The following is a 14537-nucleotide window of genomic DNA, read 5'->3' as shown; positions in this document are numbered from 1 at the left end:
ATCCCCTCACTATCTACATCTGGTTTTGGAGCACTGCAGAGGGTGTAGCACAGCAGCTTTATCAAAACACTCTCTTTTTCCTAAATTAGAACAGCGCCATACCTACACTCTCCTTTATATTCATTTTAATGCACTCCACTCAGGTGGAGGTGTACTTGTAGAGGCAGCAGTTCCTTCTTTACATTCATTTTTCTGTAACTGTACCCTTTGCATGGATTTACTTAGATATCGTTTCATTACTGTCACTAGTGCAGTACAGCAGCGGCTTTAAATACCCCCCCATCTGGCCTAGACCAGATGCGGATGTAGAAACCGTACCGATGGGTGATATTTAAAGCCGCTGCTTCCAGCCATTAGACGCTGCTGGAACCCAGGGACACACACATGCTGTTGTTGAATGCCAGGTAATTACCTAAAACTTTTTGATCTTTGGAAACCTTCATTGCATACCCTTGCTATTGCCCTGATAGAGGCTATTGCCCCTCCAGGAGATATATTGAGCATTTTTTGGTATTCTAATGCTATATTAAAGTGCATTCTTAGTGCTATTTATACTGCTAGTGTTTTGTCTGCTTTTTTGAATAGTCTTTATCTCTCTCTTTTTTACTTTCTTTCTGTCTGGTTCCCTGGATAGTTCTAACAATAGGCACTGGTATTTTTTGACAGCATTTATCCCTTGGCTTTGAGTCCACTACAGAACTCTGTTTTTGTAAGTTGACTCTTCTTTATTTTGGCTTTCATTATCTCTATTGTGGAGATTTGTTTTTATATTATTCAAACTAAATTTGATTTATTTTATTATTCATTTAGTCGGTCCTTGAATTCCCCCTATGGTTACCTTTAGCACATGGTTCTTTGGACGCATTTAGACACCTGTGACTCTTTAGTGACTTGACCATTTTTTCAAGAGACCAAGGTAAGGAATGTTACCCTGATAAAAGACATGCACATGTATGGACTGAATTTGTTATGCTATTTAAAGTCAAAGTATCATGTATGTGATATTATCACTATAAATTGACTGTTGATATAATCATTGTATGTCATATACCGTATATAATCATATATATGTTTTTTTCAATAAAAGGCTTGGACAGCATCCCCTGAAGAAGCCCGATATATGGGTGAAACATGTTGGGAATTCAATCCTTTTATGCTGTATCCACAAAACTCTGTTGATCTGTACTTGCCAATTGCTCTGTTTTTAAGAAATTTTTAATTTCTTTAAAATAATAAAAAAACTTTCTTATGTAATATAGCTGTTACTATTTTTCAAACTAATTTGCACCCTGAAAATCCCACTTCTTCCTTCTATATGCAATCTATTAAGGGATGTGGTCCTATTACTAAGTTGACCTGTCTGTGATCAAAACATTTCTTTGTCGTTTTTCAGAGGTTAGGCCCTTAATTCCAGTGAAGAGAACATCTAAGTTGTCAGCATACCAAAATATTCTGGACAATTTCATGCTCCCAACTTTGTGAGAACAGTTTGGGGATGGCCCCTTCCTACAGTTCCAACATGACTGTGCACCAGTGCACAAAGCAAGGTCCATAAAGACATGGATGAGCTAGTTTGGGGTGGAGGAACTTGACTGTCCTGACCCCAACCCAATAGTACACCTTTGGTATAAATTAGAGTGGAGACTGGAAACCAGGCCTCTTCAACATCAGTGCCTTACCGCTCAAATGCGCTTTTGGAAGAATGGTCAAATACTCCCATAGACACTCTCCTAAACCTTGTGGACAGCCTTCCCAGAAGAGTTGAAGCTGTTATAGCTGCAAAGGGCGGGCCAACACAATATTGAACCCTACGGAGAAAGACTGGGATGCTATTAAAGTTCATGTGAGTGTAAAGGCAGGTGTTCCAGTACTTTTGACAATATAGTGTATTTTATGCATAATAAATTCCTGTAAAAGCCTCCCTTTTACTCAGAGACTGCTGATGACTACCACCATCCCAGATGTGATGTCACAAGGTCAAGCAGACTTAGAGCTATCACTTAAGCTACACTTTATAGTATTACCCATCGCTCCTCCCTTGGCTGCTACATAAAAGGTTGTGCAGGGAAGTGAGGAGAGGGACAGAGTGCTAAGCCAACACAAAGAGTACTTACACACTCCCAGAAAAGGAGAATAATGTGACATGCAAGGAAGAAGGGGGCTATGCTAGGGAAGTGACTAGTCAAATTTTCTAGCAAGTTCAAAGGCACATTGAAAGTAAATCTCTGGAAAGGAAAATACAGTTAAAGCTACAGCCAATCAGGGCACAGAGCACTGTCAGAATCATGATTGAACACTGTCATCATGACTTTATCCAATCATGGCTCATTCCTGCCCCACAGTATAAATGTATTCTTTCAATGGCAGCCATTTTTAATGTGATTTCGGCATGGAGAGAGATAGAACAGGGCTCTGTTCAGTGCTATTAGTTAGTGTGCTATACTGTGCTATTTTGCTTCAATTGTCAGTGAAGAATATTAGTTTAGTGTCAGTCTAGGGATAGTGTGAGTTTAGTAAGGAGGACCATTATTCAGCTTTGCATAGTGTGCAGCTAGAGTAGGGACAGTTCAGATAGTTTCAGTGTAGTGTAGTGAGACCGTGTCAGTAATCTTTACATTAGTGTATAGCTAGATGTTGGAAAGCAATATGGTTTAATATCATATTTCTGGAGTTTCACTTCCTGGTTGAGGCAGACAGGTGACCTTTGGAATGTAACAAGTTGCACATCAAAGTTTTGTATCATATCAGATTATTCATCTGAAGAAGCAAGGCTGAACAAAAGCTTGGCTCTGGACCATCTGTTGTGATAATACTACGCAAGCAAACTTCAGAGAGGGCCATGGCGGCCAGGATAATTGATGAAGGTGGGTTACAAAGATCAAAGGGTCAAAGGCATTGAAGATTGACCCAGGGTACATAGACTTGATACATGGACAATGCTGCCCCTAGAGGCCAATACAGTAGGACGGACAGTAATATAATATATTGAGAAGGACTGCCCCAGGAACTACTTTTATTTGTTAGAAACCTAAATGGGCAGGCAATGGGGTTGGGTCAGGAACGGTGTATGATTGAAGTATAAAAAGTGCACACAGGAGTGAAGTTGTCCCTTTTGCGCTCTTGGCTCGTGCCTGATGGCTCTCTGAGCCACATGGCTCTCTCTGTTACCATCTCAAACCCAGCTGATGATACCCTATCAATAGGACAGCTTTGCGATAAGTATATTTGATGTTTCTTGCTGTTATATGCTTTGTAATATCTTCCTTTAGTATTTTCATGTTAGCTTTTCCCTATTTGTTTTATTAAGCAGTGTGTTTGTTTTCATAGCTAACCTTATATTATTGTGATATTATCAGAGTTTTAATAGACTAGCTAATTATAGGAGTAGACAAATTAATACATTTATGGAATAAATAGAGGGAATCCGTAATCACCTTCGGATAATATTTAGTTCAAAAAATATTTCAATTTCAGATTTTATTTCAATTGGCACCCCAGAAGGCATGTGGAATTTATTTCTGCACAGAATCCATACCCTAACGTATTTTTGTCTTGAGTCCCTATAAGCTAAGGAATCAACTACAACTAGAACTGAAAGCCTTCTCTACTATGGACAAGATTTGCGCTGGTTCGTGAATTCTGAAGCCCTGCGTGAGTGGTCCTGAAAGTTCTTTGAAATATTTCATCAGTGAGCGGACGCACACAACCTGGTGAGATTTTTGGCTCGTATATGTATATGTGTTAACGTTTATTGTATTGTTAGTGCAAATTGTTTTAGGCCTGTGTAGCTGGTCAAGAGTGCCGGTGAGTGAGGGGCTGATCAACCTTGGTTATCTGATGTAGCCTGCAGATTGATAGGATAAACCACACATCTTTGAGGAGAAAGTGGGAGAAATATAGATTTTTTTTTATTAATATTTTATTATATTTTTTTTTATTATTTTATTTTTTAAGCTTTATTTTTTTCCCCATGTGAGTCCGCCGGTGTCCCACGATTGGGTCTCAGAACGGCAGAACGGGAGGGATGCCTTTGTAAACAAGGCATCTCCTTTTTCCGCCTAGTGACACAACACTGATCGTCTGCTCCCTCTCATCGGGAGCAGCGATCAGTGACGTGTCACAGTAAGCCACGCCCCCTAACAGTTAGAATCACTCCCTAGGACACACTTAACCCCTTCCCCACCCCCTAGTGGTTAACCCCTTTACTGCCAGTGTCATCTACACAGTAATCAATGCATTTTTATAGCATCGATCGCTGTATAAATGACAATGGTCCCAAAATAGCATCAAAAATGTCCGATGTGTCCACCATAATATTGCAGTTACGATAAAAATTGCAGATGGCCGCCATAACTAGTAAAAAAAAAAATAATAAAAAAATGACAAAAAACTACCCCCTATTTTGTAGACGCTATAACTTTTGTGCAAACCAATCAATATACACTTATTGCAATTTTTTTACCAAAAATATGTAGAAGAATATGTATCGGCCTAAACTGAGAAAAAAATTTGCTTTTTTAAAAAAAAAATGGGGATATTTATTATAGCAAAAAGTACAAATTATTTCTTTTTTTTTTTTTTAAATTGTCACTATATTTTTGTTTATAGCCCAAAAAATAAAAACCGCAGAGGTGATCAAATACCACCAAAAGAAAGCTCTATTTGTGGGAAAAAAAAGGACATCAATTTTGTTTGGGAGCCACGTCGCATGACCGCGCAATTGTCAGTTAAAGCAACGCAGTGCCGAATCGCAAAAATGGCCCGGTCATTTGGTAGCCAAATGGCCCAGAGCTGAAGTGGTTAAACAATTAGTGACTGAGTAACGTGTATTGGAACAGAAAATTAATGAATTAGAGGAAACATCTAAACAGAGAGAAAGTTGCATTGCCTCTTTGAACCAGAGAGAGGCTGAGAAGGAGCGTATTATAATAATGCTTAGGAAGGAATTATATGAAGCCCAGTCTGCCGTTGGAGTTATCCTCCACACATGCTCAGTGCTTAGCAAAGATAGAGGCTTTGGAGCATGTAGAAAAGCCAAATGCTAGTGTTGCTGCAAGTGATGTTGCTATGATGGGAATCAATCTTGGAGATCTGATTGAGGAATATTTAAATAGAAGTGTGGTAACTGCGCTTGAAATTGATTCAAGAGTTGAAACAGTGGAGACTTCTGATGAGTCCATTGCTAGTGAATACTCAGACAATGAAAGTGTAAAATCTGTTCATTCCAATCATAGTAATGTTATACAGCGACGTGAGTCTCCATTGCCATATGCTCAGAGAAAGCCCTATGCAGGGAGACCAGCTCTCAAGTGCTTTGTTTGCAAAAAGGGGGTCACATAGCTAGGTGTTTGGTGGCTAATAATGATATGCAAAGGAAATACCCTAATACTACACCAAGGCATTATGAAGTTTATTCTGCAAGATGGGGTAGCAATCCAAGGCATAGAGGCCACCGTAATCAAACCCGTTTCCCTTTTAAGACCCAAATGTTGAGACTACAAACCGAAAATAATCAATTAAGACAGCAAAGGCATCACTATATAGAACAGTCGCATAAACTCAAAATGGAGGTAGCCGCATGTTCATTCAAATATAGCACTGGGGGAAACAATGTTAGCAGCCCTTAGTGAGCTGCATGGATGGTAAGAATTTTCATGTGAATGTTTCTTTGCTATGAATAAGGTTTAGATGTGAGTTTCAAAGATTTGCCCTTCATGTTTGGAATATTATAGAGGACCTTGATATATTTCTAGTATTTCCAAGGATAAGCCTCTGGATTGTTTTTTTTGTGTGTGTTTTTTTTGGTTATGATTATTATGTTTTTTTTCTCCTCTTTTTTTATTAAAAAATAAATAAATACATTTATTTTTTTATTTTTTTATTTTTTTTTAATTTTTTACATTTTTTTTGTAATTTTTTTTTAAATTAATTTTTTTTTTTAAATCAATTTTTTTTTTAACTTCAAGCTGGAGACAGGTTGATATTTCCTTCTGTCGGAGACCTTCGGTCCTTTGTGTGCTAGGTCAATACACGGTGGTGAACGAGAAATGTTGTGAATATTTCACTTTGGGTTCTGGATGGAGAGATCATTGCTGGGAAGGAAGCAGCTGGGTTTTATTTGGGACATAGACGAGTTTGTTTCTTTGTCCTAAAGGATACCGATATAACATTAGTCATGGAACTAGGGTGTTCCTTGAACCTAACAATAGGTAGAGGTGCATGGTATACCCTAGGCAAGGTCTCTGAAATCCAGGCACAGGGGTGGAATTTTGTGGTTTGTCATTGTTTCAAGTTATGTGTTGGACTCAATATTTATATAGAAGGGTCTCCCATTTATCTATGCAAGTTGAGGGATGAGCTGACGGTAAGGTCTCTTCGTACAAGTTAGAGACTTTGCTGCTAATTCAGAGCCCTGAAATACAGCTGACGTGCCAAAATTGCGGTAGGTATTGAATAGGCAGCGCTAGTAACATAACTTAAAAAATAAAAAGTCCATGGTGTTTAAAATAAAGTCCTTGTTCAGGGAAAAATCTGGAACCACCCATGGTGTAGACAAAGACACAATTAGGTGAGCACGAACTTATCCTCCACAGAACATCAACACACCAGGCCTCTTACCAAAGAAAATGGACCACTGAATTACAGGTGGTCAAACAAGCATGATACATCCACAGCACCACGGCCATGTTTAGGGAAACCAGATAGGAAAACATTATACAGTATGCCCATCTTGTCTCTGAGAGTGGGAAGAAGAGAAAACCGGGTCAAATTGGAAACAAAAATAATAGATACCGTATCTCACAAAAGTGAGTACACCCCTCACATTTTTCTAAATATTTTATTATATCTTTTCATGTGACAACACTGAAAAAATTACAATTTGCTACAATGTAAAGTAGTGAGTACACAGCTTGTATAACAGTGTAAATTTGCTGTCCCCTCAAAATAACTCAACACACAGCCATTAATGTCTAAACCGCTGGCAACAAAAGTGAGTACACCCCTAAGTGAAAATGTCTAAATTGTGTAAAGCAACAGTTCTTTTTTTCAGATCCTCAGAGAGTTCTTTGCCATGAGGTGCCATGTTGAACTTCCAGTGACCAGTAAGAGAGAGTGAGAGTGACAACACCAAATTTAACACACCTGAGACCTTGTAACACTAACGAGTCACATGACCCCAGGGAGGGAAAATGGCTAATTGGGCCCAATTTGGACATTTTCACTTAGGGGTGTACTCACTTTTGTTGCCAATGTACACACACTACATTGTAGCAAAGTGTCAGTTCCTCAGTGTTGTGGATGAAAAGTTAGAATAAAATATTTACATTAATGTGAGATACTGTATATAAAAATGAGAGTACTTAAGATATCCAAAAATGGAAATAAAAGTAACATTAAGATACTAATAAATTTTACAGCTTAATCAAAAGCTGACTATATAGTAGATGTAATGCCACCATCTAGTGGTTGAAAACAGGTAATACAGATAATCTAACTATATAAGAACAACATAGAGAAAAACCTAGCTAAAAAAATACTAAAAGAGGAAGAATAATCTGGGGATTCAACTGTTATTGATAAAGGCATTCACATCTTATTCTATGCTTAAGCCAAATGGTCTATAGGATTTTAAACAGAAAATCCACTAGGTCTTCATCTTTGAGATTTCCCTACTAATATGGCTGCCTCTCCAATGCGGATCAAACCTATCTATAGCCATAAAATATGTACCTTTTAGGCTCTTATCATGACACAACGCATAGTGCTTTGATAAACTATGATTCAAAAAGCCTTTACAAATATTCGCCAGATGCTCCTTGAGTCTAGTTACTAGCTTGTGAATAGTGTGACCCATGTAATGTAGGCCACAAGGGCACGTGATCATATAAACCACATTCTTGGTCGAACAGGTGATGAAAGATCCCACATCATACGTTCGACCAGTAACATTAGAGCTGAAAGAGATGTACTTTCTCTCCCTATGACAGTTATTTAGACAAAATTTGGAATTTCTGCATCAATAGTAGCCCTTAAAATGCCCAAATAAACTTGGTCCTACTGGGCGTCTAATTACGTTTGGGGCTATCTGAAAGTCTCACAGTGGGTGCACCTCTGTAGGTGACCCAAGGTAGACCCGGAAGCAAGGGACCTAGTATTCTGCCATTTTTTAGAACGCCCCAATGTTTTCTAAAAATCTTTTTAATCGAAAAGTGTTGATTCGAATAGGTGGTATAAAAAGAAAAACGAGAAGAAAAATCTCCCCCTTCATCTCTTATTTTAGGCTTCAATAAATCATCTCTTTCTCTCGAGGCGACATCAGTTATGATCCGATCAAGATCATTAACTGCATATTCTTTCTGTAGGAAGTGAGTTTTCAAGAACTCCGCCTCCCTTAGATAATCCTCCCATAAGGTGCAATTCCTCCTTAATGTAAGGAATTGGCTCATAGGGACAGATCTGAGCCAAGACTCATGATAGCAACTGTCCATCCCTATGTAGCCATTCCTATCTGTATTTTTAAAGTATGTAGACGTAATAAGCCTGTGATTCTCTACTCTGATTTCCAGGTCTAGAAAGTGTATAACGGAAATACTGGCCTCGTGTTGGAGAACAATGCCTCAATCATTGGTGTTAAGCTCACCGATGAAGAGATCTAAAGAGGCACGGCCTCCTTCCCATAGGAGGAGGACATCATCAATGTATCAACCCCAGAAGATCAACTCGGTCCTCTGTCGACCATGGATGATGTCCTTCTCCCATTTGGCCATAAAAAGATTGGCCATACTAGATGCAAATTTGGCACCCATCGCCACTCCCCGACCTTGCAAATAGTAGGAGCCATTGAACCAAAAATAATTATGGCTCATGGCAAAGTGGAGGAGATGGAGAAGGAACCGTTGCTGCAACCCGAATCTCTTCAAAAAAAACACTTCACAGCTTCTCTACCATGGCAATGGGAAATAATGGTGTATAAAGAAGCCACGTCAGCGGTAGCCATAATATACCCTTCTTTCCAAGTGACTTGTCTCAGGATATTAATGACCTGTGTGCTGTCTTTAAGGTGGGAAGGAGTTTTAGAGACGAGAGGTTGCAAAAAATTGTTTATGTACCTCCCAATCCTTGACGTAACGGAATCAATTCCGCTAATTATAGGGTGGCCAGGTGGATTTAGGGGTTCTTATGAACTTTTGGGAGGTAGTAGATCACCGGAATGCGAGGTGCTACTGGGATCAAATAAAACTTCTCCTTTTTGTTCAAAATACCTTTATTGAAACCCTCATCTACTATCACCTGAAGTTCTCTCTTATATTTTTGAGTCGGATTACTTCCAAGAGGAAAATATGTATCCTTTTAGACAGAATTCTATTAATTTCTCCACACACAGGCAGCACTGCCAAGAGTGACAATACCACCCCCCTTATCAGCTGGGCGGACAGTAATGTCATTCCTTTGCTTGAGGGAATCCAAACCCCCTTTAAAGACTACATCCATCCTCTTTTCCTTTATGGTCAGTTTATCAGGATCTTTGAATATTAGGTCCCTAAAAACTCCAACTGAAGCATTTGACAGGGTGGTATGTTGAAACTCAGATATAACCATAGTCCTATTACAAATAGGGTTAGAGATAATATATCTGTACATTAAGTTTGCGAATGTACTTATGGATATCCATATAAGTTTCAAATTTATTTAAGGGGCGGGGAGGAACAAATTGAAGGCCAGGGTTTAATACCACCTTCTCTTCATGAGAAAGAGGGGCTGTGCTCAGATTGAATAGCCCAGTGTCTGTTAAACCCTCCTTCTTTTTTGACCTTGTCCTCCTCTCCCCTCTGGTCCCTCGTTTGGCTCTGTGTTTCTTTTTAGGCTGGCTCCCTCCATGGGAAAAAAATTATCATTGTTCAATCAATGATTGGTGGATTGGGTAGGTATATGATTATAATCTCCCCAATACCCACTACCACCATTATCCCTTTCATATGTATAAGGGCCCCTTGGTGAAAAATTTCCACTGTGGCTCCAAGAATTATTATTGCCACATGGGGGTCCTTGTTGAGGATGTTGCACAATGTACCTGTCGTTCCCTCCATAATGTTCATCCTCTCTGTAGAGAGGCGCAAACCCATTATGAGTATTGACAGGCTCATGGTGCACAGGACGACCGCCTCCTGTATTGCCCCTTTTGGGGCCTCCCCTACCTCTTAAATTATTTTTGGGTGGTTGCCCATACACAGGTCTAGGGGAATCCATGTTTCTACCCTGGTATGTAGAAGGCTGTGAGGGGCCCAGAGTTCCCTGTGATTGTATTTTAGGTTAGTAATATGGGTGAGTAAGGCCCTCCTCGAGACTCTGTATCTGAAAGCTGGTTAAAATATTACTCTGTGTGTGTGCTGGGGAATAGTGAGTGAATGGAAATCCCATTGTGAAGATACCAGAAAGGAGAAGACACAGAATGGTGACATGAAAGCTGTTGCTGAAGAATGATGGTGGTGTGTCACTCAGTGGCAAAGCAGCACATGTTGGGAGGCACAACGCGTTAAGACCGTTATGGACTGTTCCATATGAGCTGTTTCTGAAGTACATGTTGGGAAAAGCAACACGTTAAGACAGTTATGGACTGTTCCATAGGAATTGGTTCCGAAACACATGTTGGGAAGCGCAATGCGTTAAGACAGGTATGAACTGTTCCATAGGAGCTGTTTCTGAAGCACATGTTGGGAAACGCAACACGTTAAGACAGTTATGGACTGTTCCGTAGGAGCCGTGTATGAAGGAGGTTAATTTTGAACTTTCACTTTCTGGTTGAGGCAGACAGGTAGCCTTTGGAATGTAACATGTTGTACATCAAAGCTTTGTATCATATTAGATTATTCATCTGAAGAAGCAAGGCTGAACAAAAGCTTGGCTCCGAACCGTCTGATGTGATAACGCTATGCAAGCAAACTTCAAAGAGGGTCATGGCGGCCAGGATAATTGATGAAGGTTGGTTACAAAGATCAAAGGCATTGAAGATTGACCCAGGGTACATAAACATGATACATGGACAATGCTGCCCCTAGAGGCCAATACAGCAGGACGGACAGTAATATAATATATTGAGAAGGACTGCTCTGGAACTACTTTCATTTGTTAGAAACCTAAATGGGCAGGGAATGGGGTTGGGTCCGAACGGTGTATGATTGAAGTATAAAAAGTGCATACAGGAGGGAAGTTGTCCCTTTTGCGCTCCTGGCTCGTGCCTGATGGCTCTCTGAGCCGCATGGCTCTCTCTGTTACCATCTCGAGGCCAGCTGATGATACCGTATCTATAGGACAGCTTTACAATAAGTATATTTGATGTTTCTTCTTGTTATATGCTTTGTAATATCTTCCTTTAGTATTTTCACGTTAGCATATTCCTATTTTCTTGGGAAATAAATAAGACGTTATTTTATAAAGCAGTGTGTTTGTTTTTATAGCTAACCTTATATTATTGTGATATCAACAGTAACATGTGATCAGAGTTTTAATAGACTAGCTAATTATAGGAGTAGACAAATGAATACATTTATGGAATATTCAGAGTATGGACAGTTCAGATAGTGTCAGTGTAGTGACGGTTGAACAACGTCTATTTGATTGCGTTACTGTCAGTTTAATGCCATATAGTTCTGTGTGCGTTACTGCCAGTTTAATGCCATATAGTTTTGTGTGTTACTGCCAGTTTAATGCCATTTACTTTTGTCTGCGTTACTGCCAGTTTAACGCCATATAGTTCTGTGTGCGTTACTGCCAGTTTAACACCATATAGTTCTGTGTGCGTTACTGCCAGTTTAATGCTATATAGTTTTGTGCGTTACTGCCAGTTTAACGCCATATCGTTTTGTGTGTTACTGCCAGTTTAACGCCATTTACTTCTGTGTGTGTTACTGCCAGTTTAACGCCATATAGTTGTGTCTGCGTTACTGCCAGTTTAACACCATATAGTTCTGTGTGCCACTGTACATTTGGCGCATTATATTGCAGTATATTATAGTGTATCCGTGGAGTCTTTGTATAGTGTGAGTACTCAAATTAAAGTGCACCAAACACCTCTTTACATTGATTAAAGTGCATCTATGTACAGATTTCAACTTCTTTACATTTGCTTATAAGCACTGCCCCCTCCCTCTCAATAATGTCTGGGAACATAACAAGGAGAGGCAGATGTTCCCTTGGCAGGGAAGGTGGAAGTAGGTGGTCAGTCCATGAGCCTAGAGAGAGGGAGGAACACTGGTAGACAAATTGGCATTCATGTTCCCCAAGCCACAGCGTATTGCCAAGTTGTCTCCAGTGGTAATGATGAAGATGGAGGAGATGGAGATGATGATAATGATGAGGTCACTGATGCGACTTGGGTGTCAGATAGAGCAGAGGAGGAAACTGAAGGTGAGGCAGCACAACCCCAAGGAGGCTGACATCAAGAAAGAGTAGAGAGCAGCCACCCTATTCCATCACATTCTACAGCTGTTATCTCCCAGCACACTCCCCAAAGCTCAGCTGTCTGGGCCTTTTTCAGCACATCTGCAGCAGATTGCACTCTTGCTATCTGCAAACTGTGTCTCAGGCACATCAAACGTGGCAAAAATACCAACCATATGCATATCATTGCAAAATATTTTGTCTTTATCAAGAGCACTTCTATAGGGTTATGGTGGGAAGGCACCCCCGACGCCCAAAGAGTAATTTTTCAGCGTCTGTTTGACAGGTGCATATCATTGCAATTTTTTACAGCAAGGCCAATTCTTGCTTTCATCAAGAGTACCTCTATAGGGTTATGGTGGGAAGGCGCCATTGACACCCAAAGACCAATTTTTCTGCACCTGTTTGACAGGTGCATATCATTGCAATTTTCTACAGCAAGGCCAATTCTTGCTTTCATCAAGATTACCTCTATAGCGTTACGGTGGGAAGGCGCAACCGACACCCAAAGACCAATTTTTACGCAACTGTTACTTCTATACAAAGTCAAAGTGACACCAGAATGTATCCAAAAAATCTCTAATCTTGTTCCCAATGCACTACATTGTGGCCTCATCATACACACTGGCTCCCCAGCTGTTGCTAAGCAAATTAAAGGCAGCTTGCAGGGAAAAATTCATTTTTTTAAGCTCTTCTGAGCAGGGCCCTCTTAATCCGCCTGTATTTTATTGTATTATAACTGTATTGTCTCCCTTTTTTATTGTAAAGGGCTGCGAAAAACTGTTGGCGCTATTCAAATCCTGTATAAAAATAATAATATTTTTATTTTGGCTTTATAAATGCAATTATTGCTGCAGCAGATTCTAGACATGGTACAGATCTGCCACTTTACAGGTAGACTAAGGGGACACCCCCCCCCCCCCTTCCCCGGCACCACTAGATTGGAAGGAATTTTTCATTTTTAGGCTATCTTTTTAAAAATAAAAAACACTGCTCATTAAAAAATGAATTTTTTTTTATTGATACATGTCCCCCAGGGCAGAACCCAGACCCCTATAACCATCGTATGCCCAATTACTTGCATAAGCCTTCAAAATGGGCACTTTTGATTTTTGACATTCGGGTCCCATTGACTTTAATGGGGTTCATTATTCGGGTCCGAACTTTCACGGTATTTGAAAGTTCTGGTGCGAACCGAACAGGGGTGCGTTCGGCCCATCCCTACTAATAACTCAAAAGACCATACGGGGACTAGGTGTCCCTGATTTGGTTAAATACTACTACGCTGCTCACCTAAAATTTACCATCTTGGTACTCCCAACAATCCTATAATAGCTGGGTAGAAATTGCACAACACTGGACTTCACAGGTCATTTCTGATCCCTAATATGACTCCCTTTTGATTAAAGACCCTATGCACTTTCCAATAACAGTTGAAATTCTCCATTTTCGCATCTCTCTCTATTTGTAAAATTTGACACATAATCCTGTTATACCTGATAGACTTACCACAAGCACAACATAATTGTGGGTCTAACCTGGATTGTTCCAACTTAGAAATGTCACCCTACCCACTCACACATCGACTTAAAACATTTGAAGAATTATGCATCAAACATGAAATATCTATTCCTCACAGCCTCTAGGTAACAGGTCCCTCTCAATCAATAATACCTTAGAGGGCAAAAGTTTTGAGGAATTGAAAGCTAGATTTCAGGACAAGACAGAAAATATTCTTTAATACTAGGCCACCTGGGACAAATCATCCCATGGTTCCCATCTTCTGTCAGATATACAAGTACACATTAAAAATGGAAACTCACATCAAACTTTAGGAATTGTTTAAAGTTTTGATTTCTTTAAGTTAGTTCTTATATGTTTTGTCTAACAAATGTTACTGTTAGCATTCTGACTGACCTGCATTTAGTAGAAAACTTAAGACTTTCCAATGTTTAATTTCGGACCAATTGCTAGATCCTAATTAGTGATAATTTTCTTAATTGTATGTTGGATGGATTTTATTATTTTACAATGTATATTCCCTCTTTATGTGTACTCCCAGGTGGAGTACACATAAAGAGTAAACTATTTCCTTCACA

General features: G+C 39.6%; 1 long non-coding RNA gene across 2 annotated transcripts in view; it reads right to left on the bottom strand.

Annotated features, from left to right (window-relative positions):
- Window positions 1-14537, bottom strand: part of LOC141127408 (uncharacterized) — a 197849-nt gene that overhangs the window by 171582 nt on the left and 11730 nt on the right. The window lies entirely within an intron of this gene.

The sequence above is a fragment of the Aquarana catesbeiana genome, linkage group LG02 (assembly GCF_042186555.1).
Source record: "Aquarana catesbeiana isolate 2022-GZ linkage group LG02, ASM4218655v1, whole genome shotgun sequence".
Classification (NCBI taxonomy): domain Eukaryota; kingdom Metazoa; phylum Chordata; class Amphibia; order Anura; family Ranidae; genus Aquarana; species Aquarana catesbeiana.
This window is presented reverse-complemented; position numbering and strand designations above follow the sequence as displayed.